Below are 18,478 nucleotides of genomic sequence, written 5' to 3'. Positions count from 1 at the left end.
GAGCTTTACATCTGTATTTCGATAAGCGTACACAACCCTTTTTCAAGCATACTAAGTGAGGAAGAGGCATGACCATAGGTGTTTAAGCAGCAGGGGCAGACCTACCCTTCTTATTTGGTGATCACTCAGAGCCAAGTAAGATTGTCTTCCATGAACACAGTCTTAAAGTGTGTCCATAGGTTGACCTTGGAGACCAGTTCTGGGAACATAGGTTTCCAGGCAAGAGTTGATCATGGTGAGAGTTTGCCAAACGTGCCTTCTTCTTAGCACGTTTCTCCCTTTCGCCCTGAGTTCAAGCTTCTTCAAAGTCCACAACACCTTTGGTAAAGGCTGTTCTCCAACTGGAGTGCTTCACAGCACACACACCCTGTCACACATTCCTTTAATGAGTGCAAGGGGATCATTTGGATCCCCTTACCCATTGTTGGTAGCCTCACAGCTCATCTGAAATGTCCCCCGACCCATTGACGGGTCCCAGAACACCTTCTGGAAATTCTCCATGGACCCTTCGCTTAAGCCCCGTCTACTGATCTCTTCACCTGAATGAAGGCTGTAATAATGAGGTACTGGAACCATTCATTAAAATGTGAGTGAATCGGTTCCAGAAAGCAGGCCAAGGCAGATGATTAATGCCATAAGGAAATAATCCTGCAGTGAAGCACCAGTTTCCTTTATTGGACTGGTAAGCGATTTTACTTACTCGGCCCAAAGCAGCACAATTATGAAGGGCTTTAAAATAAATGAAGCCAAGTTGTGTGTGTGTTCTTAAGTATAGCAAGCAAAGTTGTTGCTTAAAAAAATGCTGTGTCATCACTGGTTTTCAATTGTCTGAAAGCACCAAACCATTTCAATTATACTGAAAAGTTCTTGATTGTAGGGGATTTCTCCTAACTAAAAGATATCAACTTTAGACTGATTTGAAGTTCTAACATGATACGGGTTCCACTCACAGCAGACCTACAATCTCAGACAGCGTCTCCTCGACATTCACCTTTGTGCCAGTAGCTATTATTTTGGTAACACTGCAAAAAGCTACAAATCAGGAAAAGATACTGCCTGTCCACAGCCATAAGATCAAAGCTTCTCATGACCTACTTGCAAGGCTGAGAAAATGAACTGGCTATTCCCATTGTCCAGATAACAGACACCAGAGATTTAATTAAATGGACAGCAGCTGGTTTCAGATTGTCACAAATTTGGCTTCAATTAGCTATAGTCTCAAACATCACAGAACTTAGCCCAACTGGGACAGGTGTTGGGAAGGTTCCAAAAGATTCCCACAGGGAGAACAAGGAAACTAGAGTCCACGAAAGGAAAATGTTGTTAAAGCAACTGTGCCAAGCAATACTTTGGCCTTTCAACATACATACTATTATTTACAGTATTATTTCAAAAATTAACTAATATGTGACTCAGCTACCCACCACATATCCACTACCAGTAATAACAACTGGTAGAAATGAACAAAGGCCCTGAAGGCCAACCACAAGGAAACATGTAGAGATCAAGGAATGGTCAAACAATAATTTCACATGCATACAAGTGCAAAATCAAATACCATTATTATTACCCAGTGCCCACTGGAAAGCTTGCAGTTATTAAAAAAAAGTTTCCAAAACACAATGGGTCATGTTGCAAATGAAGATTCCTCCTTTACTGATAAAAGTTCTGAGGCAATAGGATGCAATGAGCCCAAAACATGGACCAACAAAATGATATGATTCCATCTACTCTGTGGATAGGTCTACACAACAACTGCTCTGTCCCATTCCATCTTATAGCAGTGACCATCACTGCTGCAGCTGCTGAGGCATTCTGCCCAAGCAAAACAGGACAAAACGGAATAGCTCTGTCCTGCTTGCCTTAAAAAGCAAAAGGAAATCTCCTTGTCTCTGAACATAACAAAACTATCCAGAGCTAGGCTCTCTGCATCAGTTTGTGAGCTTGAAAACAAGACACCCTTGGAATACTCCTCCTTTGACTCATACATGCTTTCCCTATACTAAAGCCACAGCTCCCATTACCAGCTCCAGTGGAACCCCTGCATAGTCACTGTGAAAAGAAGTCATTGATAGCTGGTCCTCCATGAATTTGTCTAGTTCTCTTTTACAGCCATCCAAGTTGATGGCCATAACTACCTTTTGTGGAAGCAAATTCTGGGATATGCACTGTTTGCGTAAGTTCTTTTTATTCTCTGTCTTGCATCTTCCAACATTCTGCTTCCTTTGGATTTTCCCCAAATTCTATTATGTGAGAGGGAGAAAAAACTTTTCTCTAGCTACTTCTTCCACTCCTTCTATAAGTTTATGCCCCTCTATCATGGCCCCTCTCACTCACCTTTTCTCTAAATATACATGCCCCAAATGTTGCAGTCTTTCCTTATAGATGATCCATCCCCTTGATCATGTTGGCTGTACTTTTCCAAACATTTGCTGCTAACGAAGGAGACTTGGTGCTGTCATAAAATGACAAGACCCAGGTTCCTGGAGTTGAAGCCATTATAATTAAACTGGATTGCATTTGTAAAAGAGATAGAGCTAAGGGGATATCTGTTTATTATGTTTTGAGTCTGCTTTTGGGAGAATTATTGTCTCGGAAAGTGGCTCACATCAATACAGAAAAAAGGGGGGAGATGCCAAGAGAAAAAGACAAAAGGAGTGGAGAAACAATGTAGATGAAGGAGAGCAGTCCTTTCAGGCCAAAACAAAATCCTAAGCAATTCAAATTTATATCCATTTTGGGCAGGGCTGATCTTACCTTGTTGCTGTTCTTGCTTGAATAGCAGCTAATGACTCGTGTTCCTTTGGCTGATGGATGGGGCCAAGGTTTCCTTTTCCCTTTGATTCTACAGTTCCGGGGCAATGAGGTGGGAAGCAAGCTTGCTGCAGCTGCTCCTTTTGTGGCTGATGGATGGGGCCAAAGTTGGTCTCCCCTTTGCCACAATGTGGTTCCTGAGAGGCAGGGCAGGAGGAGCAGGCCCCTCCACCCCCCTAGCCTTTGGGCACTTGGCCAATAACAGAGGCGAGAATATGCTGCCCTCCAGCTCTGCAATCCCATGGTAACTTCATCAGTGTCTGGATTAATATATGCGTGATGATTTTCCTTGATCACTTCCTGATTTGTGCTCCTCCTGCATTTATTAATAGGCTTGCATGAAATTAACAAACTTATTTCACAAGACATACACGCTTAGTGCTAAATGCAAGCTCCCAACATTTTGTGAACAGCTTTGACTTTCATGCCCTAAAAGCACACCGGCAAATGACCCCTCCTAGAAATCATGCCCCATGTCCCTAAGAGGCCATTTGTTCTGGAGGCTTAAGTTTAAGTGCCAGCAGGTGGATGAAAGCCGTAAGAGGCACATGTAAGAAATCCCTCTCAGGGAAAGAGAAATAGGTAGAGTCAGATACCTTTACTGTTGCAACCTCTTCACGGTTGGCTAGGTCACCCAAGATCACTGCATGCTGCACAGAGAATGGGAAGCATAGTTCTTCAAGTGCAGCACAGAGGAGGGGTAGAGGAATAACACAGCCATTTCTTTATGGCATCAAGAGACTAATCAGAGCCATTCAAACTGTTATACAATACATGGGTGTGTATGTTTTAGAATGCTCTTTGGTTCATAGGTTTGGACATTTAATGTACTGTTAAAACACATAGTGCGCATATACAAGCACATGTGCAAGAATGCATGAGCATGCATATGTATGTATGGTTTTTACAGCATTAATTAGGCCACACTGCTGCTGGGGTTGGAATGGCACTAGAGTCACTGAGATGTCAGGATATAACCTCCAACACACACGTGGTTCTCACATGAGCCCATTCATCCATGCATGTGTGCGCACACACAAAAACATACATAATAGGAATCACTGAACAAAGAAGGCGGCTTTTGTTTCACGGGACATGGAAAAAATATATGACACAGTACAGGTTAGAGTTACTGTCTTTTCAGAACAAACTGTGGTGTTGTTGTTGTTTTTCCATTGCTCTAAGAAGGCCCCTCAGCAACAAAACCCTTAACTTTCTTTCCTGTGGCATGCTTAATTATTCATTGTGCGGTGGTTGTGTTCATTTAAGCTTTCTTACCAACGCTTTTGCTTAATGCACACAATTTGGCACTGTCGCAATGGGAGGAATTAGACTCTGGCTTTGGAGGGAACGATAATTGGTCCAAGCACCCTTTAGTGTCAAGTCAGTTTCTGGCAGATCATGAAGAGTGGCAGTACAAACCTGTTGACTAGACAAAGGCTTATCTGCACGCACCTAAATTAATCTTGTTAAAACCACACATAAACTCAATTAAGATTAACTAGCACTATTTAAAGCACAAATGTTTAGTGAACTCAGATTAATTTTTTCCATGTTAGGACTTCTGTTTTGCTATATTCCTTTTCTAGGGGATTCATTTCACCCTTCTTTTGTGGAATTCGAGTTAGCATTAGTTTGGCCCATTCAGTTCTGGTATTCAAGAAAACTTGTGTTTTTATTATTGCCTTTCCAGAAGAGAATTTTCATGATTAATTCAGTGTCTTTCATTAGTCTTCCACCCAGCGCTTCATATTCCACCTGCAATTCTACAATTTTATTTATCGCCATACATTGCTTTGGCCCTGAAATAAGTGTATGTGATACAGGAATATTACAATCACTCTAATGGCAAGCAAGCCCTGACCTTTAAATTCTCATGTTAACTACAGTATATATATATATTTAATAGAGCACCAGTTTTGTCTCAGCTTTTAGATGGACATTAGAAAACTAAAACATGAATGCATGCTAACAAGTAGGAGAACAAGATGCTGCCTTTAATACTAGAGCCTTTTGAATAAGTCTCACATGGACTTGCCAGCTTTTTTTCTGGGACAGGTCCTGTTTTGTCAGAAGGACACATGCCCTAAATTTTTGCTTATGATGCAGAGCTACTCAAGATACACAGGGCCTAAGCGATGAAAATGGTGGCAATCCTACTCTGCACTGAAGATAAAGAGGGCCCACTTTATAATCTAAGCTAAAGCCACTTCACACAATGCGTTTTTAATCTTTTACCTAGTTGCTGGCTGGTTTCCGGGCCCAATTCAAGGTGCTCACATCAGTGTTTAAAGCCATAAAGGATTTAGTCCCTCAAATATCTGAAAGACTGCCTCCTTTCCTAAAGCCCTCTCATGTGCTAAGATCAGCAAAGGGGGCAGGAAAGGACATTCTCTGTGACAGCCATTAAGCTGTGCAATTCCCTCCCCTCAGAGGTGAGTCTGTCACCTTCATTGCATAGTTCCTGTTATTTGCTGAGGGCACACCTCTTTATCCTGGACACTTGAACTATATATATTTTCGCACCCACTTTATTCTTGTAACAGTGATTTGTCTTAAATGGTTTTTAATATGGCAATTTAAATTGCTGTTACCAGTGCTTTTTTAAAAAAATGTTTAGGGGTACTCTCATTTTGACTCAAGAAAATCGCCGTTTTATAGTTCAAATTGGGGGGAAATAAATACAGTAAATGGACAAAAATTCACAAAATATTTAGGGGTATGCGTACCCCCAGAAAAAAAAACACTGGCTGTAACCCACTGTGGAACCTTGTGGTGAAGTGTAGGTAAGAAATCAAATAAATGCCAACTAATTCTTATTGCTTTCCCAAATTTGCCAAAAAGAGAGAGACAGAAATTGAATGAATGATAATTTGTTTATTTTAAAATTTTGAAAAAAATATATGTCCTGCCCTTTGGTATTCTACTCTCCGGGCAGCTATCAGTTAATAAATAGAAAAATACAGCTAATCAAAATAAGAAATGAAAGATATTAGAACAGCAAAACCAATCAAACAGCAAAATAAAACCGTTTCAAAAGGCCTGAGAGTGGGAGGAACATTCTGAAGATGGGGTGCCACTAGTGATGTGAGGTGAGAATATTCTCTGCTGGAAAATTCTCTGGAGAATATTCTCCCCAAACGTTGAATTTTCAATTTCAAGTTTGTTCAAGAATGTGAATTCACTGCATTGCCCCATTGAATAAAAGTATCTGTACAGTTTTTGGTTGCCATCTGAACAAGTTTACCCATGAATAAACATGTATATTAACTAATTATATCATTTTCAATGCATTAAAATTATATCATTTTCAATGCATTAAAATGAATATTCTCCTATTTTAAATGAAAATTCTCTAAATTCTCATTAATCGAGAATATTCTCCAATAGATTATTCTCGAGAATTTAACATCACTAGGTGCCACAGTCGAGAAGGCCCTCTTTCTGCCTGACTAGGTTAGGACACCCACAGAAGGCGCCCCAACAATGACCTAAGTATAGGGGCATGTTTGTGTGGGGAAAGGTGGTCCTTCAACTTTAAAAAGTAAGGGCTCTAAAAAGTAAGCATCAGCACTTTGAACTGAGCTCAGAAATAGACTGTGCATGGGTTTTTTAAAAAATAACAAGGCAATTTCCCCTGAGCCACTCCCAGTTCAGAGTCTAGCAGTTGTATATTTTGTACTAACTGTAGTGTCCAAGATGTAATGTGCATGTACTACACATTATAGTCATCTTCTCTGGAAATTACCAAACTGTGACGAACTGTGGTCAGGAGAGGTCACAGCTAGGACACCACTTGGTGAAAAACACTTCATGTAACAGAAGCCATTTGGATATCCGTTGGGAAAAAAGGATCAATCCTTTAGACAGCAAGCACGATTATTTGGGGAAAGGGCAACCCCATCCAAAACAGGGTGAGCACCAGATCTATGTCAGACAAGCCGCTAACCAAAAGCATTTCTGCCTTGTCGCAAATGAGCAGCAGCTTCTCATCTGCGGTCCTGTACTCCAACCCAGCACTTCCTCTGCCTCACTCACGTGAAAAGGAGAAGTTGAGCATGGTGTTGTCAGCCTTTTGGTTAACACTTCATTTCAGAACTCCAAATGACCTCACTATGTGGTTTCATGTAGATATTGCAAAGCATGAGAGCCATGGTGGAACCTTGTCAAAAGCCCATAGCAGGAAAGCAATGGTTCTGAGCAGTAGTCTCGTGTAGACAAAACAAGTCAACTCTTAAATGGGATTTTGGAATCCTGAACCAAATCATGATGATTTTCTGCATTACATCCAAATCCTAACCCATCACTAGGTAGTATTTGAAAACTGTACTGAATCCCAGTGTGGTAAATCAGTTGATTTCAGCTGATTTAAAAACAAAACAAAAATGGCAGTTCTCAATCTTGCCATATGGTTGGGTTTGTCTCAATTCAGTTTTATAGTTAAAGGACACAATTCTGACTCCTACTCCCTGCCCCAGTGGGACTTTGCATACCCAGGTGCCACGAGCTCACTGCCCCATAGGGCACTGCAATCCAAAAGACCACTTATAACAACATTATAGGGTTCAAATTAGGCCACAACTTTATTGATTATAGGTGCAATGGGTGTGGCATAGGCACTGGGTCAACCAATATCAGCCAACCTGCCTGCTAGATGATCAACCAAGGGATCAAACCAATATCGAGGAGGCCCTATGGCATACACCAAATAGGAGCCACCTCTCCAGGATTGACAACTCAAATAGTGCTATAAGTCTAGCCTCCACTTGAGCATCTGGACAGAAGCACTTCCTCCAGGATCCATTTAGTGGGGTGCCCCATTCCCTTGGAGGGGCAGGCAGGGGCTTACAACCTCCCCGCCGACCATGACTAGGTTTTACCCAATGTCTTCTCTGCCAAAGTGACAATTGCTACAAGGCAGCAGAAACTCGCCAGGGTCAGTAGGGTCAATAGACCTGGAGGGAAAATTCCTCATTGGCCCCAAATATGGTGAGCAACTTTGTCCAAAGCAAGGTCAGATCCAACCTACCCACCAAAGTACCACCACAGCCCTGACATACACAGCAATTGAAGCAATGTGGGGGCAGGAGGTTTTCGCCCAATGCTGATGTGCAACAGCTGTGACACCAACTTGGGATCCAACAAATCCAGGGTTGGCTCAACCCTATTCCTCCTCACACTTGGAATGCCCCATTTGGGAGCTTTCTTCTTGCCCATGCTAGCAGAGATACCACCATGGACTATCCACATGCCTACTCAGCAGTCAGTAGGAAGCTGGCTGAGAAGAGTGGACGAATCCTTCCACCTAATCCAAACACACACACACACCAGCCCAGTGTAATAAGGGCTTGGACTATCTTACAAACCATTAAAAATATGTAGTGGTGAAACTAAAAGTTAAGGTAAAGGATCCCTGGATAGTTAAGTCCAATCAAAGGTGACTATGGGGTGTGACACCCATCTTGCTTTCTGGCTGAGGGAGCCAGTGTTTGTCCACAGACAGCTTTCTGGGCCATGTGGCCAGCATGACTAAACCGCTTCTGGCACAACAGAACACAGTGATGGAAACCAGAGCACACAGAAACGCCGTTTACCTTCCTGCCGCAGAGGTACTTATTTATCTACTTGCACTTGGATGTGGGTGGTGCTGTGGTCTAAACCACTGAGCCTCTTGGGCTTGCCCGTTGAAAGGTCGGTGGTTCAAATTCATGCAATGGGGTGAGCTCCCATTGCTCTGCCCCAGCTTCTGCCAACCTAGCAGTTCGAAATTGGTGAAACTATTACCAGGGTGTCCTAAGAACGATACCTGGCAAGTCTGCAATGAAAGCCCTGAAGAAAAACATCATTACTGCCCTCACAATGCACCAGGGCAAAGGAAAGAAACAATTACCAATTAAAATTCTTGACTATAACAGAAAAATTTACTGTGGCAATACATAATCAAATGTACTTGCAGACATGAAGCTGCCCAAAGGTAAAGTATAAACAATGCTCTACAGGAAGCCCAAACCAATCCCAGTGTGGATCTCCCATCAAATTCTACAAACAACAATATAGCTTCCCTGCTGTTCTTTCTTTGTATAAAATTCTATCTCCAACTTGGTGAAAAATTCAGGACCTTTTCCTAAAAAAATCAGAAAGGGCCATTGCCACAGGCACAATAACAGCTAGATGGATGGTTCGTGGGTGTGTGTTTTTTAAGCCAACAACAACCAGGCTTTTGCTTGGGTCCTTATGGCTGGGTGCATTATGTGCTCATGCGTGTCTGCTGTTGCTACGTGCCAAATGGCAATTGAAATAAGAGAAGAAAAATGCCGAAGCCGCTTTTCCATTGCCTGCTCATCATGCAACAAAAGGATCAAGATCACATTTCACTCTTTAGGGTAACGCAGAAAGACATTCATTTCAGCCGCTCAAGGGGCAATTGTGGGTTGTCATGATCCATCTGTGTCTCTCCTCTGGATCCTTTTCTTCTGAATTTATAAATCAGGATGCCAGGAGGTCGCTGTGCTGCTGAATGGTATCAGCGTGGAACAGGAGCCTGTCACCCGAGACCTTTCGTTTCCTTTCAAGCAAGAAAAGCTCTGTTGGTGGTACCCATCATACAGGGCACCTCAGTCACAGCAGGCATAAAAGCCTTTGGAACGCGAGCCAAGAGGCTATTTCCCCCTTGTTTTTCAGGGCCCAAATAGGCTTTTGCTGAAATTAATGTAAGTATGGGGTAAATGTTTTCAATTTCAATTTGTAGAAAGCTTTTTTAAAAAATAAATCAATCTTGGGCTAACTTTAAAAGTATCCTGTTTTTGAACAGTTAGTTGTTTTTAAAGAAATAAATATTCAATATGTGGTTTGGGATATCCTTCTGCTTCAGACCCAAATGTTAGCTTCAGATGTTGAAACTGAAATCTGCAGTGGCTTCCACATTTCGTTTTCGGTTATGAAATTAAATCGGGACCAAATAAAGCGAGCCCTGTCTCTTCTACCACTAATCAAATGGTTTCCGTGAGCTTTTAATGTTTGGTTGGGGATAACTTTGCCAAGGCCACAAAGGGTGCAGAGAGGCCAACACAGGACAGCTTGGTGCATATGAGCCTTAGAGTTACTAGAGCTAACATAACTGGGGGAAACGGCTGCTTGTTCCAGAGCCTCACAGCCTCATTGCCTGCATAGTTTCATTTGTTAAATGTGTTTTTACAAGACTTTGGAAGCTGCTCTGCATTGCAGCTTACAAACATGTGAATGTGGCTAAACAGATGCTTATACATTGGGAAACTTGCTTGTTTGAATCTTGTCATTCAGGCTTAGGAAACCCCCCCCCCCATTTATTGCAGAAACAAGCCTGAGCTCACAGTCAGAGGAGACCTATAGACAGCTATATCTCCCTGACTAGTTTCTAAAAACATGGTACACTCAACTACAAATATGGGCATCCCATTCACACAACAACAACAGGTGCACACCTAAAGATGTAACATATGAAGTGACCCTTAGATTACTGTAGCATATTCTCTGGAGGTTGCCTTAGATGACTGTATGGAAGCTGCATACTGGCAGCCTTCCTAATGAAGTTTGTTTGTTTGAAGTGTATTATCTCATTTATTTATTTGTATTTATTCATTTATTTTCAAGTAAGTTTATTGTGCTAGCCAAAGTTTATTACAAAACCATACAAACACAGACGATATAAAACAAAACTTCTGCTTAAGCAACCAGAAACATGTCATTGCAAGCAAGACTATAAATGAAGAGCCTTCACAACAACATACAGTGCAATTATTATTATTATTATTATTATTATTATTATTAATTAAATTTGTATACTGCCCTTCATCTGAAGATCACAGGATGGTTCACAACATAAAAATACAAAATGAAAACACAAAATACATAATTAAAAAAAGCAAGAGCAAAGCAAACCAATACCCCCCCCCGACACATTGAAAAGGCCAGACGCAAAAAGATATGTAACGAAGGTGCCAGGTGAGCCTCCTTGGGGAGGGCCATTCTCATGTTGCCAGCCTTCAGCCCTCTCATGGAGAGGGCACATGAAGAAGGGCCTCAGATGATTATCACAGTTCATATGAGGAGAGCTGGTCCTTGATGTATTGCAAGCAATGCCACCCATCCCTAACCATGGTAGGTGGTACTGAAAGCCACAGAGGGGTCAAGAAGAATTAAGAGGGACACATTTCCTCTGTTTCTCTCCCAACAGAGGTAAATCAAACGGGGTGACCAAAGCAGTTTCTGTGCGCAACCTGGCCTGAATCCCCAGATGAAATGGTTCTAGGGAATCAGTTTCCTCCAAAAGCGCTTGAATCTGGTTCACAACCACCCACTCAAGAACCATGCCCAAGAATTTCATTGTAGACCTCTGAATCTCCCTTACAATTTACTGCTATTCAGGATTTTTATTTTCAAATGTATAGCCTGTCTCATCCTTTATATTAGGACTAGGCAACCTTTTCTTCTGCTGAGGGCCACATTCCCACTAGAGTAATCCATTGGGGGCCATGTTCCAATAGTTGATGGAGCCATATCTGATGATGAGCAGAGACAAAAGTGCTCCGGATGAACTAATCTAGAACAAAGACTCCCCCACCCGCTGGACTTCAATCTTCACCTCAGATTAGAATTCTCAATCCTATGCAGATCTCTCAGAAGTAAGCCCTGCTGGGTTTGATGGGGTTATTGTCAAATAAATATACACAGGGATTGGGAGGAGTTGCTTGTGAACAGACCAATATAGCTACCGTTCCAGAAAGCTTTAGTGTGTCAGGGAGAGAGAGAGAGTGCACAGATGCCTACCAATTTGTTCTCAGACTATTGGAGAAAAACTTATTTTCATCCAGGGGAAAAGTTAAATACTGCCTCTTGTGGTAGTTTCCACTGCTCTTGTTAAGTTGACAGCAACTACTTTCTCGACTGGCTTTATCAGTTCTCTTTTGTTAACTTGCCCTCAGCTCTGGGGCTCAGGTGAGATAAACATGAAAGCCAGCATGTCTAAACAATTCTAATAAGCCAAGGCTTCCAGAAGGTCAGATTGATAGAAGTTTGGAAGTATCTGGCATCTGCAGCCGAAGCTACAAAAAAAAAGCCCATCCTGATGAAAGTAGAATGGGCTGCAGCTCAATGGCCTTTTCAGCTTTGCAGGCATAAAAAGAAAAGCCCCAGTTCAGATCCTCAGCATCTTCAGAGAAAAGATCTCAGGCATGGGAAAGATAAGGCGTAAGAAGGACCTGCTAGATGGAGCTAATGCTCCATCTAGTCCAGCATTCTGTTCTCACAATAGCCAACTAGATGCCTATGGGAGCTCTCTCCTCACTTGCGAGTCCCAGCATTCAGAGGTTCAGAGGCTTCAGCCAAAACGTCAGTGGCTGATGCAAGACACTGCTGGCTGGGAGCAGCCTCTTTAATGCTGCTCTGCCATAACCTTATGGTGCAGAGTTTGCGTCACTCCACCCTTCAGCTGATGCTCAAGAGCAGCCGTCCAACTGTGGCAGCGAGTGCACACTGTCAAATTCCTCCAGATGGTTCACATGATGACCACATGTAGAAAGATGAGAATGTGAAGAGAGCTGTCAGCTATTCCTGTGTGGCTGCTGGAAAAAGAGAGGTCACAAGGAAAGGTGCTGGCTCACTACTTGGGGTCCACATCACTGTATCATGCCTTCCCCAACTTGGTGCCCCCCTATGTTTTGGACTACTAATGCAGTCCCCCAACAGCATGGCTGTGCTGACTGGGAGTTGTGGTCCAAAACATCTGCAGGGCACCAGGCTGGGGGAGGTCGAGACAGATGAAGTGGACAAAAAAAATAATAATCAGCATGGCTCAATTTCAGTCTCTATGTGAGCAACATGCAAAAGCAATTGTGCAATTAATTCCAAATAACAGACATTTGCAATTTAAGGTCTCTTTCCTTGTCTAACTAGCTCCCTTGGCTAAGTTCAGTACTGAATAACTTTGGCTCAATGCAGCTGGGAATCTCAATATGCAGAAATGATGGGACTATGTTTTAGAGGGCCAGGACCATAGCTCAGTGGTACGTTTTTATTACACTTAGGCCAGTCACTGCCTCTCAGCCTCACCTCCCTCACAGGACTGTTGTAAGGTTAAAATGAGGAGAACTATACATGCCACCTTGAGCTCCTTGGAAAAAAGGTAGAATATAAATGTAATCAGTCAGTCAGTCAACCTAGCAAGTACCAAATACTTCCACAATTGCTCTGCATAGAGGATAGACCATAAGTAATTGAGGGGAAGGGAATATCCCTCCATAGGTCATTAAAAAGGACCCATGTGCCTATAAGCTTGCACAAAGCACTGTAACCATGACAAGACACTACTGGAACACAGGAGCATCACACATTAAGTCTCTGAGCCTGTCTGGAATGCCTGCCTAATGCATCAATAGCAATCAGCGGCAGCGGCAGCAACAACAACAGTAATAATCCTGGTGTGTGTGTTTCTCTCTGCCAGGCAACTGGCTTTCCATCTTTAAAGCAATCAGCTAAAATTGCAGCTCTCACTTATCTCTAACCCTCCCAGGCAAATAAGCAAGCTGGCACCCTTGATGTCATTCCAAGCTCAGATTCATTTTGGCAGGAGCCTGCAGCTCTCCAGTCCCGATACTCACTCTCTCAGTCTACAGGGAGACACAGCTGTTGGTTTTGTAAGATACAAAGCAAGAGAGAATTGAGGATCAAGACTTTATCGGTTCTATTTCTGACACTGAGAAGGGATATGTTCTCTGGCAGCCCAAAGAGGGGCGGGGGAAAGGTATCAGGATACCTCTGCTAAACAATTTGGAGGATGTTGCCTTCGGAGAAGGGGGACTTAAAAACTGGGATCCCATAGTTAGTGAGAGAAACATCCAGAGAAGCCCCTTATCATTTTGAAATGACAGCACTCATAGTCAAAGACAGAAGGAAGAAGGGAGCTGCTAAATGGAGAAGGTAGCTGCCTGCAAGATGGCTAGCTTGCTGGCCAAAATCAATTTTTTAAAAAAGAAACCTTAAAACTGTACCACTTGGCATTAACTTTGTTCCAATGATCCAATACCTTTGGCAGGCTGAAAAAGAAAACCCCTGAGTATTCCACCCACTGTCCTTACTAACAAGTCACAATGAAGTACTGATGGCTGTGTGATCCAATGCTCTCACCCAAGGCATCTACTTTTCGGCCTATTTATGAAAAGGTAGTTCCCCTGCCACCTATGAAATATTGTCTCTCATTTGATTGTGTGTGGGTGCATTTGTGCATGCGCACACATCAGTACACATGTGATTGTACCTCTTTTGCACAGTGCAGGTGCTGTAACTATGTAGATATGTTCAAAACAATGAGAAAGGTCTAAGCGTATGTCAGGTAAGCATATAAGCAGCAGCCAGTTACCCCACCATACACTAATGTGTACAGACACCCACACATACACACAAGAAATTTATACACTATAAATCAGAGTGAGCAGCAGAAGGGGATTTGGGATGCCAGAGGAGTGTTTGGGGGGTGAGGCTCTCTTGATACTGCCATCATTTTTAAAAAGAAGCCAAGTCTCAACAGAAGAGTTCTCATATGTCACAGGTACAGCAACAGGACCCAGACTTCAGAATGGGCTAAAAATAATGTGAGGGATTGGAATTCACCCAACACTATCCCAGCCCCGCTTCAATGTACATTTCCATCTGGCACATGTGCAAGGGGCAATGCCTGCATGATCTTCCAAGGAACGTTCAAGATCCTCTCTTATGAGAAGCAGCCGTATCCATGACCTCCACTTTGATTACTACTTGCAGTTGCTTGATAGGAAATATTTTCTACAGAGCAACAAACAGTGCATGTACAGAACGACAAGAAAATACCAAGACTTCAGTATGGAATTAGCCTGATCCTGCTGACCCCAAAGGAACCAGACAATTTATTGTTCTCCTAGCAGAAAGGTCTTAGCAGCTGCAAAAGCCCTTACTTAGGATTTGCAAAGCTCCTCACAAACTCCCCCAAATCCCCTCGCTGAAAATATTCACAGTCACATCCGCCACCTTCATTTCACCCAGAGACGTGCCCAGGCATCTTCCAGGCACCCAAAACAACACGTTTGCTCAGTAAAGATGGGCTGCTTACGCAGCATTAAAATTCAGCTCACAGGCATGGGTAATTGCTGTTTCATATCTCTCAGTGTTGCTCTGGCCAAAAGAGAAACTTTGCAAAGATGCTCGGGATAGCTTGGCTTTATGGCTGTCGAACCCATGCAGAAATGAGAGAGGGGCTCAGCCAGGTACACTTGCCCTGGGACTTGGAGGGCCAAGCTGATTGGGGGGCCCTGCCAGGGACTGGGTGCCTTTTTGTTTGAGTTTATGACTTTATTCTAACAAGACTCCAACTCTGGATCTCAGGCAAGCTGTGCATGGGCCAGGTGGTTAAGCTTGTCCCATTGGAATCCTTGTCCCATTGGAAGTTCTCATCTAACTCCATGACAAGAGCTCAGCTCCAAGCTCTAAGCCCCAGAGCAAGACCTTGTCTAATCAGATTCTCAGTAAGGTCATGCACAACATTATTTAATACTGTGATTCTTAGGCAGGAAGATAAGGACAGGAGATAATTTTGCTGCTGTTAGAAATGGTAAACATTTTGAGATTTCTGTTCCTGAACCTGCAGAACAAATTTGGAGTCTTCTTCTTATGCACATAAAATGGGACAATAATGGGACAAGAAAGATCTAGGGCTTTCTGGTACACTCTGTTTTAGGGGGTTTGTCTTTTGGTACCAGGTTACATATCACAATGGGCTGACGCGATACACTGTTAATTCAGTTAATTCTGTAATTGCATATTTTAAATATTTTTACTTTATTTTAATCATAGCGTTCAGTGGTAGTGGTAATGTTGTCAACATCTATATAATGGGGGAAGTTAATTAGAGCAGTGCCAAATGTTTCATGATTACTGGCTTGGAAACTGCTTTCACAGGGACAGAAAAAATCCTGCAAATGGTTCAAATATTCAGTCTTTAAAAATCCTGTGCCTTCCATTGTTTCTGCTGCTTCATAGTTATCCCCGCCTCTCAAAAAAGTCATATGGGCAATCACAGCCAATCAGGGATCACATAATGAGAGGGATGATGTGGCAGCACTATTCAGCCAATCAGTTTTAACTACATGAAATCATCACTAAGGCAAAATGAAGACGATCCAGAGGGAGAGCAAAGCTTTCTGAATTTGTGAGCTTGCAGCAATCACAAAAAAACCTGCTGAAAGAATCAGAATCAGGCACTACCCACAACAGCAGCTGTCAAGGCCAGGCAGAAAACTTTTGCGATCTCTGTGTGTGTATATGTGCGCACGCGTGTGTGTGTGTGTGTGCAGGGGTCAGCAAACTTTTTCAGCAGGGGACCGGACCAATGTCCCTCAGACCTTGTGGGGGGCCATACTATATTTTGGAGGGGGGGAATGAACGAATTCTTATGCCCCACAAATAACCCAGAGATGCATTTTAAATAAAAGCACACATTCTACTCATGTAAAAACACACTGATTCCTGTCCGCAGATTGAATTTCGAAGGCGATTGGGCCGGATCCAGCCCCCCAGGCCTTAGTTTGCCTACCCATGGTATAGAACAACTGCTAAAGTTGTTGCTCCCACTCCAAGTTGGTCTTGACTTGAATTTTAATTAAATGACTAGATTCTGAAAACCCACAGCTATAATGATATCATCCACTTTCAGTGGATGACAAAGATTTCATGGACTTACTGGATAGCGTTCTAGCTCATCAAATGGCAGCATGGCTGACCATGATGCCAACTAGTGAGGTCATTCATAAAGGCAAGCCTACTGCAAGCAAGGAAGGAAGCATAATGCTAAAAATAGACAACATGAAAACCAGCAAGTAGGAAACAATGTAGGACATGCAATGTTGCCACACCCATAGATTAAGCAGTTGCCCTGATGTCTGACATTAACAGTGTAGTCACAATGTGCTACAAGAGTGTGCAGTCTGTGATAGCTGCAACCTTCCTGATAACGGCCAACCCATTCTATGTGGAAATACAGAAACAGGCTCACATAAATGAATGTCCATGCATTACAATGCCCTCCACCACGTAGAAAGCTAGGTATCATGGAGGATTCTAGTTTACCCTTCACCCTAACATGCTATTTTTCTTTGTGCAAGGAATTAGCATTAAGTGGTGCAGTCTAGATATAGGGCAACTGCCTAGGCTCAGAATCCAAGTAAACTGTTCACCATTCTCAGCTGTTGATTTTTTATTCAGACTCTGCATTCAGGGACTCACTGTCATAGCAGCCTTGGTGCCAGGATGGAGAATCTGTGGCCCTCTAGAATTCAATGTTTCTCAAACTTGGGTCTGCAACTGTTGTTGGACTACAACTCCCATCATCCCTGACCATTGACCACGCCGACTGGGACTGATGGGAGATGGAATGCAACAACATCTGGAGGGCCAAATGGTCCCCAGCCCTGTGTTAGTGGAATACTGAATAATCAACATAGAAATCTAAAATTCTGTGGTCACAATAAGTGTGAAGTGCTATGCAGGCTAGAATCCAGTCTTATTTAGATAATCTACAGTAGGCACAGGCAGAAGGTAGATTGGGATCTACTGGTAGTTTTCTAGGTGATCTGTAGTAGATTGAGAAAAAACATTTATGACTCCCAACTGTTTAACAACAAATCAACTTTTCCTACCTAAATTGGGCGGCTGCAATGAAAACCGCTAATAAGCAAAAGTGGATTTTGCCCTAAAGGACTGTGAGCTCAATTCAGATCTGGTACCAAAAATAAATTCCTAGTCTCAGGAGGCGCTCAGAGGCATAGAATTCCAACTATGTCTTTTGCAGCTGGTTCTGACTAGTAAATTGTGGGGTTTGGCTAAAAAACAAAGCTCATCCTACAACCCTGAACTCTGTCCACCCTAATCTAGGGAATGACAGAACTTTTCACACTCTGTTAATGAAAGGACAGGCAAGCAGACATATGGAGATAATTGGCAATACCATAATAATTTCAGAAGGCTAATTTGTAGCAATGCTGGCCAAGCTCAGCTAACTAAGGTTTAGCCTTTTGATATGAATTCCACCCGATTTGTTTTAGGTGCATCTGATGGATGCTGCATCTCTCTTTAGCATGGAGGTGCTTCTGGTGATAAATTTTATTTAGTTTTCATTTAAAGCTGGACCTATGTAATTTGCACTTGCTGAAACAACATGAAAACCAAAACACCGCCATCCATCAAAATTTGCAGTTCTCCAAAGTATGTCATGCAGCCCTCCAGCCAAGAAACATATACAAAATGCATTCTATGAGGTAAAATTGCCCAGCAAAAATGGGTATATTAGGCAAAACTGCACACACAAAAATGTGTATGTTTAGAGAAATTCACACTAAAATGCTGCTGAATTTTCATGAAGACAAAAAAAAATCACAAACTGATGTGGAAGTGTGAACTAAAAATTAGAAAAATGAAAACCCAAAGAACCTGAAATTGACAGATTCACCCATTCCTATGTGCTTCTCACAAACCCCACAGGTGGCACCAAGCAACCCTGCCAAGTTGCTTTACCTTGTTAGATAAAGACAGATGTTGAAACTCATTGGATTCCAGGGCCTTGAATTCCCTATCAACATAGGGCAACAGGAACATAGAATACTAT

The 18,478-nt window shown here is 42.6% G+C and overlaps 1 protein-coding gene across 1 annotated transcript in view; it reads right to left on the bottom strand.

Moving 5' to 3' along the window:
- TMCC2 (transmembrane and coiled-coil domain family 2) overlaps positions 1-18,478 on the bottom strand; it is an 87,062-nt gene that overhangs the window by 45,529 nt on the left and 23,055 nt on the right. The gene's annotated exons all lie outside the window — the stretch shown is intronic.

This window comes from Podarcis raffonei, chromosome 6 (assembly GCF_027172205.1).
Source record: "Podarcis raffonei isolate rPodRaf1 chromosome 6, rPodRaf1.pri, whole genome shotgun sequence".
In the NCBI taxonomy this organism is placed as follows: Eukaryota; Metazoa; Chordata; class Lepidosauria; order Squamata; family Lacertidae; genus Podarcis; species Podarcis raffonei.
This window is presented reverse-complemented; position numbering and strand designations above follow the sequence as displayed.